The following is a 21,565-nucleotide window of genomic DNA, read 5'->3' as shown; positions in this document are numbered from 1 at the left end:
CATACCTTGCTCATGGATAGGAAGACTTAACATAGTAAAAATGTCTATTCTACCAAAAGCCATCTATACATACAACGCACTTCCGATCCAAATTCCAATGTCATTTTTTAAGGTGATAGAGAAACAAATCACCAATTTCATATGGAAGGGAAAGAAGCCTCGGATAAGCAAAGCATTACTGAAAAACAAGAAGAAAGTGGGAGGCCTCCCTCTACCTGATTTCAGAAGCTATTATACAGCCACAGTAGTCAAAACAGCCTGGTATTGGTACAAAAACAGGCACATAGACCAATGGAACAGAATTGAGAACCCAGATATAAATCCATCCACATATGAACAGCTGATATTTGACAAAGGCCCAGTGTCAGTCAATTGGGGAAAAGACAGTCTTTTTAACAAATGGTGCTGGCATAACTGGATATCCATTTGCAAAAAAATGAAACAGGACCCATACCTCACACCATGCACAAAAACAAACTCCAAGTGGATCAAAGACCTAAACATAAAGACTAAAACGATAAAGATCATGGAAGAAAAAATTGGGACAACTCTAGGAGCCCTAATAAAAGGCATAAACAGAATACAAAACATTACCAAAAATGACGAAGAGAAACCAGATAACTGGGAGCTCCTAAAAATCAAACACCTATGCTCATCTAAAGACTTCACCAAAAGAGTAAAAAGACCACCTACAGACTGGGAAAGAATTTTCAGCTGTGACATCTCCGACCAGCGCCTGATCTCTAAAATCTACATGATTCTGTCAAAACTCAACCACAAAAAGACAAACAACCCAATCAAGAAGTGGGCAAAGGATATGAACACACACTTCACTAAAGAAGATATTCAGGCAGCTAACAGATACATGAGAAAATGCTCTCGATCATTAGCCATTAGAGAAATGCAAATTAAAACCACGATGAGATTCCATCTCACTCCAACTAGGCTGGCATTAATCCAAAAAACACAAAATAATAAATGTTGGAGAGGCTGTGGAGAGATTGGAACTCTTAGACACTGCTGGTGGGAATGTAAAATGGTACAATCACTTTGGAAATCTATCTGGCGTTATCTTAAACAGTTAGAAATAGAACTACCATACAACCCAGAAATCCCACTCCTCGGAATATACCCTAGAGAAACAAGAGCCTTCACAGAAACAGATATGTGAACACCCATGTTTATTGCAGCTCTGTTTACAATAGCAAAAAGCTGGAAGCAACCAAGGTGTCCATCTACGGATGAATGGCTAAATAAATTGTGGTATATTCACACAATGGAATACTACGCATCGATAAAGAACAGTGACGAATCTGTCAAACATTTCATAACATGGAGGAACCTGGAAGGCATTATGCTGAGTGAAATCAGTCAGAGGCAAAAAGACAAATATTGTATAAGACCACTATTATAAGATCTTGAGAAATAGTATAAACTGAGAAGATCACATACTTTTGTGGTTACAAGGAGGGGAGGGAGGGAGGGAGGGAGAGGGTTTTTTACTGATTAATTAGCTGAAAAGAACTGCTTTCGGTGAAGGAAGGACAACACTCAATGCATGGAAGGTCAACTCAACTGGCCTGGACTGGACCAAAAGCAAAGCAGTTTCCGGGATAAACTGAATACTTCAAAGTTCATCGGAGCAAGGGTGGGGGTTTGGGAACCATGGTTTAAGGGGACTTCTAAGTCAATTGGCAAAATAATTCTATTATGAAAACATTCTGCATCCCACTTTGAAATGTGGCGTCTGGGGTCTTAAAAGCTAACAAGCGGCCATCTAAGATGCATCAATTGGTCTCAACCCACCTGGATCAAAGGAGAATGAAGAACACCAAGGTCACACGACAACTAAGAGCCCAAGAGACAGAAAGGGCCACATGAACCAGAGACCTACATCATCCTGAGACCAGAAGAACTAGTTGGTGCCTGGCCACAATCGATGACTGCCCTCACAGGGAGCACAATAGAGAACCCCTGAGGGAGCAGGAGATCAGTGGGATGCAGACCCCAAATTCTCATAAAAAGACCACACTTAATGGTCTGGATGTGACTAGAGGAATCCCGGCAGTCATGGTCCCCAAAACTTCTGTTGGCACAGGACGGGAACCATCCCCGAAGAGAATTCATCAGACATGAAAGGGACTGGTCGGTGGGTGGGAGAGAGATGCTGATGAAGAGTGAGCTAATAATATCAGGTGGACACTTGAGACTGTGTTGGCATCTCCTGTCTGGAGGGGGGATGGGAGGATAGAGAGAGTTGGAGGCTGCCAAAGTGTTCACGAAAGGAGAAACTGGAAGGGCTGACTCATTAGGGGGAGAGCAGGTGGGAGTAGGGAGTGGGATGTATATTAACTTATATGTGACAGACTGACTTGATTTGTAAATGTTCACTTGAAGCTCAATAAAAGTTAATAAAAAAAAATGAGTTGACTATTGATACATACAAAAACATAGACGAATCTCAAATTTTGCTGAAAGAAGCAAGACACAAAAGAATACACACCAAGTGATTCTACTTAGGCAAAATTCTAGAAAATGCAAGCAAGTTTAAAGGGACAGAAACCATTAGACCTTGTCTGGGGTTGGGAGACAGGGAAGGGCAGGAGGAAGGACTTAGAAAAGAGCATGAGGAAACTTTTGGGAGTACTGGATAAGTTCATTATCTTGATTAGGGTGTTCATTTCACTGGTGTATAAAACCAGTTGCTGTCAAGTCAGTTTAGACTACACATGTCAAAATTACTGAATTGTATACATTTGTACATTAATTATACCTCAATAAAGCTATTAAAAAGCCTATATATAGAAAAACAAAAAGAGAAAAAAGAACAAAGATTTTCTGAGCCTCACAATTGTGTGGGTGGAAGGGAATCTTAGTAACAGTAATAATTCTGGTTTTCCAGGCTCCTGTCCTCTTCTTACCAAGAACTCAAAGCTTCCTGTTAGTCTCACTTAGACATATTTTAAAGTCCTCAGAAGGTATCTCACATATACTCATAAATCATAAATCAGTCTAGCGGCCGTCATCCCCACACAGCACTGCTGCTGCAGTTTCTGGGAGCTGCCTCTGATGTTTGTGAGGGCACCAGCATTGGCCTTGCTGTCAGTGACCAAAAAAGGATACTGGCATCCTTGCCAGAGGCCTGTCTCTGTGTGCTCCCAGAGTAGCTGTCCTCTGAGGGGCCAGAGATGTGTGTGTGTGTAAAGGCACCAAGGCTATTCTGCATCAGTGCAGAAGAAGGGAGACATGTCCCTACCCCTTCTGTGTCCTGGGCACCATGTCTCACAGAGTCTCTGGTGAAAATAACTGCTCTGCTCTCTTTCTCCATGATTTCCAGTGCTTAAACAGAGAGACCCACTAAAGGAAGGTGCCATACTATTTTGTCACCTCCTCATCCTCTGCACACTCTCTGCACCCCTGCATACATATCATGACTTCCTGCTGTTTGTCCCACAAATCATCAGACATGGCTGGATGTGTTGTATCCAAGCTGAGGGCATGAACTAGGCCTCAGCTGGGCACTCCCACCCCACAGTGAAGGCTAGGTCTCACTGGCAATGTCACTGGAGACCCAGGTAGGGAAGGCTTTCCCCATTTACCAGTTCTTCTTCCTAGGCTCCAAATGAAAAGATGGAGGGAATGGAGGTGAAGAAAGAGTGAGGAACAGACGTGCCCCTCTTTCCCAGAGCCATAGGCCAGGTCGAGCTAGTGCAAGGTGAGAAACTTTGAATTGCATGTGGGGTTGTTCTTCTTCTTCCTTCCTTACCCTGCACCCCTTTCAAATAGGAAAATCCTGTACTCTCTTCAAAGTAAAAGAAAAGGAGTTTTGTTGAGGAATAATAGCTATAGCTAGGCAGCACTAGGTAAAAACACAAAGTGCTCCAACAGGCATGCAGAACAAGGGTACTTCTATATTCTAAATTGAGGAAGTACCATAGGGTTTTGAAGTGAGACCATGATCTATAATGCAGTCTTCTCCAAACACTAGTTAATTAACTTTTTTCATTACGTGTTTCCTGATAACAATCTCTGCAAACATTTTCTGAGAGCAGGACTTTGACATTCTGGCCATACTCTTTCCAGGAATGACCACAAGATGTCCTTGCTTGCTTATAAGTGGTGAGTATTAAGCCTTCATTGGGAGCTTGGTGTGAACATCTCAGAAAAATTTAAGTCTGCTAGTACATTCCCCCTTTTTGATCAATTCCCTGCTAGGGGGCATCGATCACCCACAATGGAGAAAACTTTCTTCTGCAAGGACTTTGATCGCATTTTCCTGAAAGGGTTTTGGTTGGCCAGATTTATTTTGTTTTTCTTGATAAGCTAAATTTACTGCGGTTGTTACAGCAGCTAGACCGCATTGGAGGAACAATTCCAGGCCACTCAGGCAATTGGGGTTAAAATGCAGCACTTCAAGAAATGAAGAGTGTTTGAAAAAATGTTTGTAAAAAGTTTTATAACGAAAGGCTATTTCAGATTGGATGTGGCAGAGTATAAGTTTCTTCAAAATACAAAACTCTATGCATAGGAAGGAAAGTTTTTGGCATGTTACAAGTATTACACAGGCATTTCATAGAGCATTTGGCTAAGCCTACAATAATTACTGTGACAATTAAAATAACTATTCTAGTTTGTAACATAGATTGCAACCAGGAACCAATACAATTAGGTAACCAACTGAAAATATCTAGGAGGTATAGAGTATAACCAAGTAGCCTTTTGGTGGATTTTCCTTATATCTTATTCTACTTTTCCTGTGGTGTTTATCCAAGTACAGCAAGAGGTATTGGCGATGGTGCAGACTCCACTTTGCCAGGCCAGTAGGAAATCAAGAATAATCCTATCGTCCAGCACAACCTTGATATTTCATGAATAAAATGCATTGAACTAAAGTAGTATAAAAAAAAAAAGTAGTATAGCATTTTATAATTACAATAATAGAAACTATGAGTAATATAAAGATTTCAAAATAAAGCAGCTTTTTTTTTTTTTCCATTATCTACTCCGAGTAGAAAACCAATTACTTATAATATCAGTTAAGAAAAGAACAGGATCTTTGCAATTTGACACTATGCGTTGCATATGGGAAACATAGTGAATGATATTAGTACTATTACCAGGAATATAAACATAACAATCAATTTTCATAGTGGCACAGATGTCTCTTGGTGCAGTAGTAAGAATATCGGGGGCCATTCAGTTTTGAGGAAGTACTTCTCTCATCATAGTCATTTCAGTATTCTTTTCTTGGAGCTCATGGGTGGAATCATTTAAAACACTCTGAATGTATTTAGTCAGAACTTTGACTTGTGCCATGACATATTCTAATCCTATTTGAGGTACAAAAATAGAAGTCAAATGATTATACCATTGAAATATAGATCTGGACTAAAGAGCTCTTAAAAGGAGGCTATCAACTGACAGAGGTAAGTCAGTTAGTATTTGATCTTGGGTCCAGCTCAATCCTATAGTACATCTAATAATCCATCTAGGTGGGGGCCAAGTTCAAAGGTTAGCTATATAACCAAGATATGCCATTTGGGCTAGTGAAATAGCAAGAATCAGGAGATGAGAAAAATCATTACCATAGGATATTCTGTAGTCAGCATAGTGTTACTAGTTACTGAAATAGAGGATTTTTACATTAAAAGAGGGAAAGAAAAAGAATGGTTTCTTGTAGCTAGAAAATAGAACATTGAACATCAGCAATATTCTCATATAAAGATTATAGTAATTCTTTTAGTTTACTCAGCCCTATATAGTTAATTTCAGTTCCATGCAATTCTGGATCAGCAGCAGCCTGAAAACTTCCATCAGTTTCTACATAAAAGTTCTAGAAATCTTGATTTAGTCCAATTATATCCACTTTTGAAATGCTATAGTCCTCTTCACAAGTGAGATATACTCCATTTTTGTTGAAATATTTTGGTCAAGCATTTTCAGTGAATCAGTAACAGAAAACTTATCTGCAGATGACAACTTAAAAATGTCCCTGGTGAACTTATAATACTAATTCTTAAAAGCAAATGGGCTAATGGAATTAATTACAAAAGTAATGCAAAGCCAAATAAGGTCAATTAAAAAAATTTACACAAAAATATCTCTAAACATAATGACTAAATTATTTTCAAGGAATTTCAGATATAACACATAGTAATCTTGAGAATAATAACAAATAGTCAAGATATACCAAGATTATCAAGTCTCTAAACATCTGAATAGTAATAAAACTCCATGGGTAAATTATGTGAATTCCTCGTTTAAAATCAATGGCTTTGATGCTAGATTCAAAGGAAACAAAGCTGCAATCAAGTTAGTAATTGAAATAATAAAATTATGACATAATGTGCTTGTTGTCTAACATCAGGCAAACATTACTGACACATAAATTTTAACTCAAACAAGATTTGGCACGTCTCCTGATTTGACAACGTGTTTCAGGTAACTCATAACACATTAAGTAAACTTTTTTTTAAAGCAATTTTTATAAAACAGAGACAAATATTTTGTGACTTTCCATGAAGTTTCAAAGTTGTCAGAAGCTTATCATAGGTCACCAAGAAAAAATACTGGAGTTATTTAACCAAAAATCTTAGAGATAAAAACCCTAGCTTTTTCCAAAGCCATGTGGCTTGGTTTTTGACTCAGGGATTTATATTGTCAAACCCTTGCCTTCAAGGCAGATTGTGCAAAGAATAAAATTAGCTCTTCAAACCAGCAATCAAATAGGATTTTGTCATCTTAACAGTGAGAAACCCTTCTTTGCCTTATATACTACTTGACATTAAATCTCTTAAAAATTGTCATTAACCCATCAGACTTTTAGCTGCAGTAAATAAGAACTCTGACCATATGAAATAAATTCACTTTTAATAAATCTTTTAAATTTCTTGTGTTTGTTACATATCTCTTATAGTACAGCCTTGTAAGTGGCAAGTATGAACACACTTATTACCACACACACACACATACATATCCTTTCTTTGTGACATAAAAAGTAAGAGGCTATAAACTACAATTATAATGAATATCCATTAACTTAATATAACTTACCTAAAAATCTTGGAAATTAATTCAAGCCTAGCTACTACAAAACATAATTACTGTTAAGGTAAAATTTGTTTAAATAGTCTATATTTATATTCAAATCTTTACCATTTTTTGTATTTTCCCAATAGATTTGTCCATTTTTTTTTATGTTGAGAAGCCACCCAATTTCCAGTAACTGCATTAAGAAGGCATTTTTCTTATTTCAGACCTCGTTAATGTCCACATTATTTATCTTATTTTCTTTTGTCTAAAAAAAGTTTTCATTTGGTTGGGAGGGGTCTTTTCAAAACCTTCTATGGAGCAGCCTGGGTCTCAAAGGCTCATTATCAAGAAAGACTCTGTTATCTCAATTCATTTACGTATGTTTAAGTTGGCCTAAGTGTTTTGAAAGACAAGAGATACCTAAATTCTTTTCATTCTGGAGTTAATAAAAATTACTTCTTTTTCCCTAAATAAAATGCATTTCTAGCTTAAGTTACTTAGAAAGGTTTTACTCTTAAGATTTTGCTTCCAAGGTTGACATAAACATAAAAACCTTTGTCAGAATGAATTTATTTTCATTAATTCCTAGGAATATTAGCACTATTTAAGTTATATAAAAGCTTATTAATCATTAAACTGATCAGAGTAAGTTCTTTGAAGAAATGTTATAATCTAATTTAATAGTGCCATCTGGAGATAGGGAATTATTACATTTTCATAACCCCGCCTTTTGCATGCTTTATAGGATCCTTTGGAGAACCAATTTAGAATAATTTGTCCTTTTAAAGCCTCATTATACTAATCAAAATAATTCATCCTTTTCCAGTGGATTTTTCAAATAGATTATTTTATATAAAAGTTTCTCAAAGTAGTTATTAAAAGCTCAGATCATAAGACAGGTGCAGTTTCTCTTGGAAGAGAAAAGAATGGAGATTTAAGGCAGCCTCATGAAAAACAGCAACTGCTAGCCATGGCCTCCAACTTGATACAAGACAAACACTCGGACAGAACATCTTAGACCAGAAGCAAGCTCTCAGAACAAAAAGAAACAGAAAAATCACATAAACTCCCTGACCTATGAGGCCAGCTGAAAAATCAGGCTTATACAATACCACACAACATAAACAACTCAGTTTCTAAAAATGTGTACAGCAATTCTTTGGTAAGGTTGAGCCAATTCAACAGAAAAACAGGTTCTAGATAAAGCCTATTAACTTGCATGAGTCTCAGTTGGAGGGATATCAGACCCCCCGACAAAACCTGAGCACCAAAGTTTCCCCAGAGGAAAGAAAAGACAAGGCAAATTGGAACTCCTTTTCTCAAAATGGAATGAAAAAAAGAGCAGATGGAAACTCATTTTCCCGAAGTGATCACTGAAATTTCAAGTTACTTCTAGTATATTTAGCTTATAGTGTTTTTGAACATGAACCTCAAACCAGCATCCTGGGAGAAGGGAGAAATCCAGGCTCATTTATCAAGAATGTTAAGAATAGCTTGAAACTTTGGTTTCCCAGAGTCAAATAAAAGTCCTACCAGGGAGTTTGGTCAGTGTTTTGTTTTACAGTGTGCCTCCATTGCATGACAGTTTCCTTGCAGCTGGTGGGCAGCCTCGTGCTCTGGCCCATCTCATGTCCCAGCTTATCCTTTCACAGGTGTCTTTCTGTCTGTGGTGAGTGCTATAAGGGCATCTAAGATGCTTGACCTATGCCCACATATTTTTGCCACTTAAACAGTCTGGGATTCCTTTGTAACAACCATAGGAAACCTGGTTTCATTCTTTCTGAACCTAATTCATTCTGCCAGATAGAGACCCAGTCTCTTATTTTAGGCTTTAAATATACTAGTCTCTCCAGTTGGGAAGTATCCTAAAGTGGCCACTGATTTAACAAACCGTTTTTATGGAGCTCAAGCAAAAATCCAAATACAAAAAAGACCTAGATTCATAGTTCTTGGCCATGTAGCAAGCCAGAGTTCCACTAGAAAAATCAGCTGCTTTCCTGGATTCAGTATACCCCACAATGAGACAGCCCTAAGTGCTACGATTCACCAAACCCACAAGAAATATTGGGGTTCACACTGCAGCAAAACAAACTTTTGCTTGCAAGAACCAAAACAATTCTATAACAAAACTTGAGGAGCTATCAGTGCAAGGGAGTGGAGCTTGGATTCAAGGGGATTTTTTACTTTAAATTATTCCCAAGAATTAGTGGAGGTGGACAGCCCAAAGAGGCTCAGTAGTACCATGTCTGTGTCCTCAATGCCTCGGGAATTGGAAAAGACAATATACCTTCGAAGTCCCACTTCTGACACCAGAAATGTCAGAGAAAATCTCATACTTTGTTAGAAGTGAAAGAAAAAGAGTTTTATTGAGGAATAATAACAGCTATAACTGGACAGCACAAGATAAAAATACAAAGTGCTCCAACAAGCATGCAGAACAAGGGTACTTTTATATTCTAAATTGAGGAAATACCATAAGGTTTTGAAGCGAGACCATGATCTATAACGCGACCTTCTCCAAACACTAGTTGATAATGAACTTTTTTCATTACATGTTTCCTGAAACCAACCTGTGCAAACATTTTCTGAGAGCAGGCGTTTGACATTCTAGCCACATACTTTCCAGGAGTCATCACAAGATCTCCTTGTTCACTCATAAGTGGTGAGGGTTAATCCTTCATGAGGAGCTTGGTCTGAACACCTCAGAAAAATTTAAGTCTGCGAGTACCCAGGTGGTGTAGTGGCTAAGGGTTTGGCTACTAACCAAAAGGTTGACAGTTTGAACCCACCAGGTGCTCTTTGGAAACCCTATGGGGCAGTTCTTCTCTGTCCTATTAGGGTCGCTGTGACTGGGAATCAACTTGACATCAATGGGTTTGGTTTTGGTTTTTTAGCACACCCCTAATTCTTATGAGTTTTTTCAAACATACAAATAAGTTGAAAGAGTTGCACAATGAACATCATCTTCCTAAACCAATGACCCTCGATACTTTGTCACGCTTCCTTCACACACACACACATGCGCACACACACACACACACACACAATGTTAAATTATTTTCTCTTTGATTTCTACTTTTCAGAGTAAGGAATTGGTGTAATGATCACCTGTGGGATTTAAGTTTTGATTATGAATATAAAGTTGAAATTTTGATTTAGAATAGGTCGACTAATCTGGAAGAGAATTTTAGTTACTGAAGTGAGACTGTTTTTCTTCTCTTTTAGAATCCAGTATTTTTTTTTTTATATAATAGCACAGAGCTCTGTATGTAGGTAAAGAGTCATTCCATTCTGTTAGATTTGTTACCAAAAAAAAAAAAAAATCAAACTCCTGTCCTTTTTCCCTTCTATCCTTCCCCATTTGGTATATAATCCATTTTTTCTTAATGGTAGGCTTGCACTGATACTTCTTTTAGGCATTGACAATTGTCTCTGCAGGTTGGAAAATAAGGATTTAGGTTTTTTTCTGGCCCCAGTCTCAACCACATACTTCCACTTTTCCTATTGGCTCATTCTAATATTTTGCTGTTGTTGTTAGGTGCCTTCGAATCGATTCTGACTCATGGTGACTCCATGTGTGTGAGACGAGAACTGCTCCACAGGGTTTTCAGAAATAGATTGCCAGGCCTATCTTCAGAGATGCCCCTGGGTGGGTTTGAACTGTCAAACTTTTGGCTAGTAGTTGACTGCTTAACTATTTACACCACCCAGGGACCCCTCTCCTAATATAGTTACATCTTAATTTTCTTAGATCGATAATCAGTGTTTATATTATTATGAATATGTAAATGCTATTCAGAGATGAGCCATTTGTCAAACTATGTACTTTTCCTTTCCAGTCCAACATTTTATTTTCCCATGAGTTAATAATTACCTTTTTTTACTTGCTTAGTTTTCTATGTACTTATCACCAGGGCTGCATATATTTTATCTTGGTAGCCCTTTTAAAGAAAACAAATGTAAAATTACAAATACAAAATAGGTACAAGGGCCTTGGAAAGGGCCCTTGCAGGTAAAGTGTCCTGAATTTTAAGCTTGATTAGCTTCACAGTAAATCCACCTCTGATTATCATTAATTCAACTTTAAATTTTCCACTAATTTTCAAATCTACTCAGGATATTCAGATGCATTCAGCAATTCTTTTTTAATCTTAGAAAAAAATCTTTTTCTAAAAGTCTTCTCAAACTGCTCTGATTTGGATTGGTGGCTCCCTTTACTGGTGGGCACAGCTTCATCTTGGGATCTCCCTTCACTGCCAGAATTGCCTTCATCTCACTCCTGCATTGGGTCTTCTGCTGCTTGTTTCCCATGTATTCCCCTGTCATCATTTACTCACTTTTGTTTCATCAGTGGCTTCTTGGGAAAAGATGCATACAAAATAAATTTTTAGAACTTGTTTGCCAGAAAATGTCTTTACTCTACCCTGCCAGTTAGTTGATAGTTTGGCTGGAAATAGAATTCTAGGTTGGAAATAATTCCCCTTCATGATGTTGAAGGCATTGCTCCAATTTCCTCTAGCTTCCAATATTGCTGCTGAGAAGTCCGACACCATTCAAATGTCTGATTCTTTCCATGTGACTTGTTTTGTCTCTGGAAAATTGTAGGGCTGTCTCTTTATCCTCAGCGTTCTGAAATTTGGTAGTGTGGGGCTTTTTTCATTCATTATGATATGCATAAAGAATGAATGGGCCATTTCAGTGTGGAAATTCATGTCCTTCAAGTTTTCAAAAAATTGATTATTTTCTCCTCTACGTTTTTATCCTCTTGTCTCATTTTCTGGAACCTCTGTTTTTATCTGCTGAACCTCCTGGATCTGTTCTCTAATATTCTTATCAATACTCTCCTATTTTCCAAGTCTCTAACCTTTGGCTTTACTTTCTGGGAGATTTCCTCAACTTTATTTCCCAACTCAATGAAACTATTGAGTTTTCATTCTCTTATCATATTTTTTTGTTCTTTGAATATTTTCCCCTACTTATTTCCTGTAGTATTTTATTCTTGTTTAATGGTTCTACTATCTTATTACTCTGAAGATACAAAACTTTTTTACTTTTTAAAGTTTTCTTCTCTTTGTGTAGTTTCTTTCCTCTACCTCATTAAAAAAAAATCAATTTGTTTTGATCTCGGTCTTGTTACAACTTTCTGCAGATGTTTAGTAATCCTTGGTTTTCTGCTTATATTTAACAACAGGCAACTAAAAACCTGATTGGAAGTTCTGAGTACAAGTATGCCTTGTTGATTGTGAGCCTTGTTGTTGGATGAATCTGGCAAAGCCACTGGGTTGGGGAACCACTAATATTAATATTGCCCTGATTCCCCAGGGAAGGCTCTTTTACTTTCCTGCCTGAGGGATAAAGGCTTAACAATAGCCTTCTGCAAGTAGTGTGGGGGAGAACATAGGATTATCAACATTACATGTGCATGCTTTCATTATTCATCCTATTTCAGTACTTTCTTCCACATTCAAACGTGCCTGGTGTTCCCCTGTCCAAAGACTCTTTATTTTACAATTTTTACAGACTAAACTTCCTGTTGTATGCTAGAATGGGGAAAGAAGGTTTGGATCTCTAACAATTTCTTTTTTCCCCTTTTCTGTTAATGTCATTTTTATTATTATCCAGGCTCTCCAAAAAGACCGAGCCAATTAGCAACAAATGAGAATTTCCCCACAGCCTTGCCATTAAAACAAAACAAAAGAAAAACAACAGCTTTACTGAGGTAAAACTGACATATAATAAGCTACACATGTGTATATGTTTTGACTTATACCCATGAAACCATCACCACAGTCAAGAGCGTGAACATATTCATTGCCCTCAAGTTTTTTCATGCCTCTTTATATTCATTCTCCTCCAGGCTCCATCCCAAGTAACCACTGATCAGTTTTCTGTCACTATAAATTAGTTTACATTTTCTAGAGTTTTATATAAATGAAATCATATAGTACGTACTCTTTTTGTCTAACAATTTCTTAATCAGCTTTCAAACAATCTTCCTTATTTTACCCATCAAGCCACCCTACTCACAAAGGTATGAGATACTGGTTGGCGCTCAGCTTTTTCCACTTCCTGTTTAGTTAAGATCAATTACCACTCGTCCAAATGCTTTCCAGGTTTCTTTCTTTCTTTTGTTTTCTTGGTTATAAAGTCCTGTGTGAATCTGGGAGCTCTTGAACTGCTGTTGTGAAAGTGAACTCAGTGAAGTGTACTTCAGACACATGCCTGACAGATACCGTGCCCCCTTCCACTGCACTGTTGCTGTTTCCTTTCCTGTTCTCCACATCTTGTGGGTTTGTGCCTTTAAAAATCTCCTCAATGCCATTTTAGCAGGATTTGGAGAAGGAACAGGATTAGAGGCGAGAGTTCATATCTTTATCTGGAATCCGAGGCTCTTCATACATGAAAGTTATTCACCAGAAAGTTCTGCATTGCCTGAAGATGTCAGAGAGGTCTGACTGGGCATGTCTGAGGGCAGTTGCTTGAGAAAAATAAAGCCATTTCTTGTTTGTTTTTCACTAAGCTCAGACTGCCCAATATATTGGTTACATTTGGTATTCAGTAGAAAGTAGTTTCTCCTCTCTCTATATTAGCAGCAGCTTTGGGGAAACTTCTTAGGAGAAGGATGAGCCAGGCCACAGGCAAGGGGGATGTTCTGCAAGGGAGATGTTCTGCAAAGATGCCACAGCTGAATTCAGGATGGTGTGAAGGTCATTGGAGATATATCTGAAGACAGGGACAGACCTTCCTACTAGGGAAGAGAGGAGGGGAAGAGGGAAGGGAGTCAAGGCTAAGCCTCTGAGTGTGGGTATCCCAGGATCTGGAATCAGGAGGAGAAATTTGGGAGACCTGAGCCCACAGGGTTTCAGCTGATGATGCACAGCCTGATGTCCAAGGAAGACTTTTTCTGTGGCTAGCTGGAAAGTTTCTTTTTCACACAGGGAGGCCAAGAGATTGATGAGCTAAGGACATAAAGAGACACCATTGGGACAGGTTTGGGATACAGGCTCAGGTAGGGACTACAAAGTTCTTGTTGAGAAATCTGTTACATTCTAGTGTTAGAAAATGGAATCCAAGGCCTCCTGAGAGTGGAGGGTGGGCGGAAGGAGGAAGGAGGAAGGGTAGCTCAGGACACCCATGGTACCACTGCCTTATTGTCTCTCAGAAACTCTGCTGAGGTCACCATAAAGATGAGACATTCTTAACCATGCTGGATAGTATTGACTGAGGGAACTTTACTGTGGCTTCTACTTCCTTCTCTTTCTACGAAAGTTTAAAGTTCATCATTTCCTTTTGCAAAGGAAGTTTCACAAATATTCCATTTCCAGCCTTAGAAAGAGCATGTTAGCAAGATATTTCAAACTCTTGTGCTGGGGAATTCCCAAGGAAGTGGAGGCAGAGTTCTTGTGGGGACAAAGCGAATTCAGAATGATTACTCATTGACAGCAGTGTAACAGCAGCAGGGACCAGAATTTCCCAGCACGTCTCAGATTCGCATTTGCCAACTTAGTCTCTAAGCATTTCTGTTGTCAGAAAGAAAAGTAGTTTCTGGGTGAAAATGACTTATTTTTCAGATGCAAGACACCACCCATTGTTTTTTTAGAGGCCTGTCTCTCTTACCTTTCTCTGGAATGGCAGATACAAATGTTCCTGATGCCATTATCAGAGAAGGGAAATGCATGGGGGATATTCTATGCTTGAGTTCCATCCATTTGTAACAATAAACAGAGATGAATGTCAAGTGTGCATTCTACAGACCGTATTCTAACCCCAGTCCACCACTTCCAAAGACTGGCTGAGGAAGTCAATGGTTCTAGGGAGTCCCTTCCCCGCTCCTTTGGGCAGACAAACCAAAACTCACTTTCTGTGGATGCAGCGTCTGTGGTAGAAGGACTGCTTGTAAGCTGTGCAGCTGCACTGGAGTCCAGGAGAGTTACATGCTACAGTCCCATGTGTTGTTCGTCACTGGTCCACATGAATAGCTGTAGTATCAGGTCCAGGATCAGGGCTTTCCTACCATCTCTGGAAGAACAAAATTTCCCTATCAGCCTGAGGTATTTCTGTTGTAGGGTAGCTTTTTATTTATTTATTATTAATTTGGTTAATGGGTGATTTCCAGATAATAAAACAAAAAACAAACCTGTTGCGGTTGAATTGATTCCAACTCATGTAACCCCATGGGTTATAGGAAAGAACTGCTCCACATAGTTTTCCTGGGTATAGTCTTTGCTTCAGTCGATTACCAGGCCTTTCTTTCATGACACTGCTGAGTGGGTTCAAACTGCCAACCTTTAGGTCAGTAGTCAAGTGCAAACCATTTACATCTCCCATAAACTTGATTTCTAGACTTTGTTTTAAAATGTAGGTATCTTATCCAGTGGAGGTGGCATTGTGAGTCAGACATCTCCCTTGAGTCATGTCCATCTTGAGCTACCACCCCACTTCTTTGAGTTCTTTTGCAGGCAGAGAGTTGTCTCATTTGCTGTCTCCATGTCTATTTCACCCATTCTTCATGAAAAAAAGTTTTTTTTTTCATGAAGAATCCTGAGTCTTCTGCTTCACCATTTCTCTGAAGCCTTCATGCCAATACCACCATTTACTTCCAGCTAGACAAATTCAGTGGCCACTTCTCTGTCATCTTCATCTCTAAGCAGCACTAGACACAGGTGACCGCTCCCTCCACTTTGAAATGCTTTCTTAGTTTGGCTTCTATGAAAGCACACTTGCCTGGTTTCCCACTACCCCGGCTTCCCTTTCCAATTGCCTTTTCTAGCTTCCCTTCCTCTCTCACATCTCTCAATGCTGGCAGGTCTCAGGCTCAGCTATGGGTCTACTTTATTCTCTGGAGGTTTCAGTCACTCCCACAGTGTTATGGGTTGAATTATGTCCCTCCAAAATATGTGTTGTAAATCCTAACAACTATGCCTGTGGTTATAATCCCATTTTGGAATGGGTTGTCTTTGTTATGTTAAGGAGGCAAGATTAGTGTAGGGTGTATCTTGAGTCAATCTCTTTTAAGATACAAAGAGATTAAACAAGGAGCAGAGAGAGGGATGGGGTAAGATAGATACCAAGACACATGGAGATCTCCAAGGAATCAGGAAGCAAAGCTGAAGAGACAAGGACTTTCTTCTAGAGCTGAGAGAGAGAGAGAGAGAGAGCCTTCCCCTAGAGCTGGTGCTAGGAACTTGGACTTCTAGTGAGAAAATAAATTTCTATTTGTTAAAGACATCCACTTGTTCTATTTCTGTTACAGCAGCACTAGACAACTGAGACACATGGCTTCATTTACCTTCTGTTTTATGACTGTTTCTAAGTTTGTATCTCCAGCCTGAGTATTTTTTCAGACCTCAGATGATATCTAACTGACTACTTGACATCTTCACTTGAATCTCGAATTAGCATCTTAAACTTAATACGTACAAAAGAAAACCCTTGACTCCCTACCTACTCTAAACTTGTTCCTCTTCTGATCTTCCCTACTTCAGTAAATGACATCAAGGTCTACCCAGTGTATTAGTTTCCTACAGGGGCCTATCTACAAAAATAATGCCTATGGCAATTAGTTTTAAATTGCTGAATGATGTCTCACAGCTGGGATGGAAACTGCAATGGCCAATAGAAACTGCTCATTAGCACCCCTCCTTAAGCGGCACCCAGAACAATTGCCCTACATTCCATACCTTAGTTACACCTCTGGTTTTCTGTGGCTGTTGTAACATATTACCACAAATTTGGTGGTTTAGAAAATGGAAATTTATTCTCTCACCCTTTTGGAGGCCAGAAGTGTGAAATCAGTATCACTGGGCTGAAATCAAAGTGTCAGCATGCTTCTTCTGGAGATCCTAGGATAGAATCTGTTCCTTGCTTCTGCCAGTTTCTGATGGCTGCCAGCACTACTTGGCTTGTGACCACATCACCCCAATCTCTGTCTTTGTGGTTACATTGTCTTCTTTTCTTCTGAATAAGGAACTCCCTCTGCCTCTTTCTTATAAGGACACTTGTGTTCGCATTTAGTTCCCACCTGAATAATCCAGGATAATGTTCCCATCTCAAGATTCTTAAGTTAATCACATCTGCAAAATCTTTGCAGGTTATACGGATTAGAATATAGATACCTCATGGGGAATATTGTTCAGCATACCTAGTTGCTCTTAAGAAAAATCTAAGAAGTTACCTGATTCATCTATTTCCCTCATTCTCTCTGTGTTGGCCCAGTATTAAGTTCTACTTTCAAATTAGTGTCCCAAGTCTTTCCATTCTTCCTTTCTTCACTACTATAGATGCTTGGATGCATGATAGTCCAAGCCACCATCATCTCTTGGGTGATATAATATCCCCCTAAGTAGTTTCTCTCTACTACTTTTCTTGGTACGGCCCACTCTCTACACAGCGATTAGAGAGATGTTTAAAAGCATAAATCTGGTAATGCCATTTTTTGCTTAAAACCTTTCCCAATGAGCTTAGAATAAACCCTGCACTCTTCAGTATGGCTTAAAAAACCATGCACAATGGAGGTCCTTCTCGGTCTCTCAGATTTCCATTCATGCCACTCTCAGTGGTGTGTGGGAAGTACTCATACTGCTTGTGAGAGCCAGCTGTGTGCATACCTTTCCAACTCTGCATTTAGTAACATTATGTTGGTAGCTTGCAGTAGGCCATGGTGGGAATATTTACACCTTGGAAATTGGCAAATGCTGCAAACCAGGTTTTTTTTTTTTTCTCAGAAAGCAAACTGTTAAAACATTTCCTAGGCTGTCATTGATGCTCCCCTTCTCATTATGCTCCAGCCACAATAGCCTTCCTAGTTTTTCTAGAACTCATCCAGCTGGTTGCCTTTGCAATTGCAGTTCTCTGTCTGGATTGTTCTTCCTTTCCATGGTTTGCTCCTTCTTATCATGTAGATCTTAGTTCAGAGTGAATTCCTAGGAGAGGCCTTCCTTGATAAGTATATACGAGAACCTCTTTTCCAACTCTATCACATCACTCTGTTTTATTTACTTCACAGCATTTAATTCTAACTGAAATTATTTTCTTTTTTGTTGTCTGTCTCCCCTTAGTAAAATGTGTTTCCCATGACAGCAGAGGCCGGGCCTTTCTGGTTCACTCCCGTGTCTCTGGCACCTAAAACAGTGCCTGACATATGATGGTGCTCAGTAGACATCATAGATTGAATAAGTAAATTAGCTGTGTGAACTTTGTTATGTTGCTTATTTTCTCTTAGCCTCAATTTCCTCATCTAAAAAAAAAAAAATTTTTTTTTTTTTTTATATATGGGATCATTTATCCTTTGGACATTTAATAAAAATAAAAAATATGTATTTTTATTTTTATTGCTAAATGCTAGGTCTTGAGCACTGGGCAGGATGCTGGATTAAAAATTAAACTCACCCACGTGAATTGTTCTGAAGGCTAAAATGTGAAGTATGTAAAAATGATTTACAAAGAGCAAAGTGCCACACAAATACGGATATTCATTGACTGTCTTTGTGTGAGCATTACAGAGGATTTTTGTTTTCTTTTTGTTTACGTTCTCTGAAGTGAGAATATTTTTCTTGTGTAATAAAATATAACTTACAGTGTTGGTTCTTCTTCTTATAGTAATTATAACTGGTCAACTCTCTTTTTTGTTTGCCTTCAGGCTGTTCTAGTTCTATTGTCTGGAACAGTTCTCATCACCTAAGTAACTAAGGAGATAAAGCACTTTCTTAAGATAATAGTGAAAAAGATCAAGTATCACTTGTTGCCTCCAGGGAAAGGGACTGGAGGAAGTAGAGATGAGAAGGGAGTCAGCAAAGATGGATATATAGAGCCATATTCTTTTATAGCTGGAAGGAACCTCAGATACCATCTGGTCCAAACCAAACCATTTTACAGGTGGGAAGAAGTATAGAATGAGGAGTTAATTGAATAGTTACAGGGTCAATCAGCTAGTCCATAAGAGCTGGGATGCCCAGTCTAGTGCTTTTACCACAGTGCTTCTTGGTTAATACAGGCGTAACTCGGATGTATTGCAGTTTCTATTCCAGACCACTGCAATAAAGTGAATATCACAATAAAATAAGTCACACAAATTTTTTGATTTCCTAGTGCATATAAATATTTACACTATACTGTAGTCTATTAAGCGTACAATAGCATTATGTCTAAAAAAAAGTACATACCTTAAATTAAAAAATACTTTATTGCTAAAACATACCATCATCTGAGCCTTCAGGGAGTTGTAATCTTTTTGCTGGGGGATCTTGCCTTGATGCTGATGACAGCTGACTGATCAGGGAAGTGGTTGCTGAAGGTTGGGGTGGCTGTGGCAACTTCCTAAAATAAGACAACAATGAAGTTTGCCACATCGGTGGACTCATACTTTCGTGAAAGATTTCTCTGTAACATGTGATGATGTTTGATAGCATTTTACCCACAGAACTTCTTTCAAAATTGCAGTCAATCCTCTGAAAACCTGCTGCTACTTTATCAACTAAGTTTATGTAATATTCTAAATCCTTTGTTGTCATTTCAACAATGTTCACAGCATCTTCACCAGGAGTAGATTCCTCCTCAAGAAACCACTTTCTTTGCTCATCCATAAGATGCAACTCATCATCTGTTAAAATTTTATCATGAGATTGCAGCAATTGTCACATCTTCAGGCTCCACTTCTAATTCTAGTTCTCTTGCTATTTCCATCACATCCACTGTTACTTCCTCCATTGAAGCCCTGAACTCCTCGAAGTCATCCATGAGAGTTGGAATCAACTTCTTCCAAACTCCTGTTAATGATGATATTTTGACCTCCTTCCATGAATCATGAATGTTCTTAATTGCATCTAGAATGGTGTACCCTTTCCAGAAGATTTTCAATTTACTTTGCGAAGACCCATCATAGGAATCACCATGTATGGCAGCTATAGCCTTAAGAAATGTATTTCTTAAATAACAAGTCTTGAAAGTCAAAGTTAACCCTTGATCCATGGGCTGCAGAATGGATGTTGTGTTAGCAGGCATGAAAACATTAATCTCCTTGTACATTTCCATCAGAGCTCTTGGGTGACCAGGTGCATTGTCAATGAGCAGTAATATTTTGAAAGGAATTTTTTTCTGGGCAGTAGGTCTCAACAGTGGGTTTAAAATATTCAGTAAACCATGTTGTAAACAGATATGCTGTCATCTAGGCTTTGTTGCATTTATAGAGAACAGGCAGAATAGATTTAGCATAATTCTTAAGGGCCCTAGGATTGTCTGGTTGGTAAATGAGCGTTGGATTCAACTTAAGTCATCAGCTGCATTAGCCCCTAACAAGAGAGTCACAGTGGGCCTGAAGGCAGGGCTGAAGCCCAGGGCCAAGATGCCTACACCCAGAATTCAAGGGCATGGCCAACACCCAGAGTCTGGAGGGAGGGGCCATTGCCTAGATGGTTCTCATAGAGGAGAGGGTTATTTTCAAGACTTGAGAGCTAGTGTAAATGGTTTTGCTGGGTTTTAGGGTTGCTTGGTGCCTGTTATTACTTCTTTCCCTCCAATTTCTCCCATTTTTAATGGACATATCTATCTTGTGCCTGTTCCACCATTGTACTTTGGAAACAGGTGCCTGTTATTACTTCTTTCCCTCCAATTTCTCCCATTTGTAATGGACATATCTACCTTGTGCCTGTTCCACCATTGTACTTTGGAAACAGATAAACTTGTAGTCTAGATTTCACAGGTTCACAGATGAAGAATTTGCCCCAGGATGGAATATGCCTAAAGTCTCACCTATATTTGAGTTAGATGATTAAGAAGATGAGATTTGGCACTTGGAGTTGATTTAATACTTTTGAAATGATGTGATGGGGTGACAGTGTTTTGCATGTGGCAAGGACATGTATTTTGGAGGGCTGAAGGGTGGAATGTTATGAATTGAATTGTATCCCCCATACATATGTGTTATAAATCCTAACCTCTATGCCTGTGGTTATAATTCCATTTGGAATGGTTGTCTTTGTTACATTAATGAAACAGGATTAATGTAGGGTGTGTATCTTGGGTCAATCTCTTTTGAGATATAAAAGAGATTAAACAAGGGAGCAGAAGCAGAGATGGTGTAAGATAAATGCCAAGCCACATGGAGATTTCCAAAGGACCTTTCTTCTGAACTGGCAGAGAAAGTCTTCCTGTAGAGCTGGTGCTCCAAATTCAAAATTCTAGCCTCCTAAACTGTGAGAAAATAAATTTCTGTTTGTTAAAACCATCCATTTGTGGTACTTCTGTTAGAGCAGCACTAGATAGCTAAGGCACACAGCGTGGCAGCATTCCAGTTCCCTCAGACTTTTGTAACAGCTCAAAGACAGAGGTCTCATTATAGAGGGCTAGGCAACCAGTGTGACAAGCTTGATCATTACCTAATAGTCTCTTGAGAAGAAAATAAAGAGACTTTACTGAAAACAAATGAACAAACAAAAAGAGTGTCAGCCTGTCCCTTGAAACTTTGAAGCCAGATATTGACTTCTCCTCTCTAGCTACGAAAGTCCTAGATGGCATCTTCTTCCAATATAAGGCTGTT

General features: G+C 38.7%; 1 long non-coding RNA gene across 1 annotated transcript; it reads right to left on the bottom strand.

Annotated features, from left to right (window-relative positions):
* Positions 1-1,835: 1,835 nt before the first annotated feature.
* Positions 1,836-20,263, bottom strand: LOC111752657 (uncharacterized). The gene is made up of 3 exons (XR_002787533.2): positions 19,229-20,263; positions 14,891-15,051; positions 1,836-13,991 (listed from the first exon to the last, which is right to left on the bottom strand). It is a non-coding gene; the product is annotated as an uncharacterized LOC111752657 (long non-coding RNA).
* Between the last annotated feature and the right edge of the window lie 1,302 nt (positions 20,264-21,565).

The sequence above is a fragment of the Loxodonta africana genome, chromosome 15 (genome assembly GCF_030014295.1).
Source record: "Loxodonta africana isolate mLoxAfr1 chromosome 15, mLoxAfr1.hap2, whole genome shotgun sequence".
Classification (NCBI taxonomy): domain Eukaryota; kingdom Metazoa; phylum Chordata; class Mammalia; order Proboscidea; family Elephantidae; genus Loxodonta; species Loxodonta africana.
Note: the sequence above shows the minus strand (reverse complement) of the source record. Positions and strands in the feature narration are given on the sequence as shown.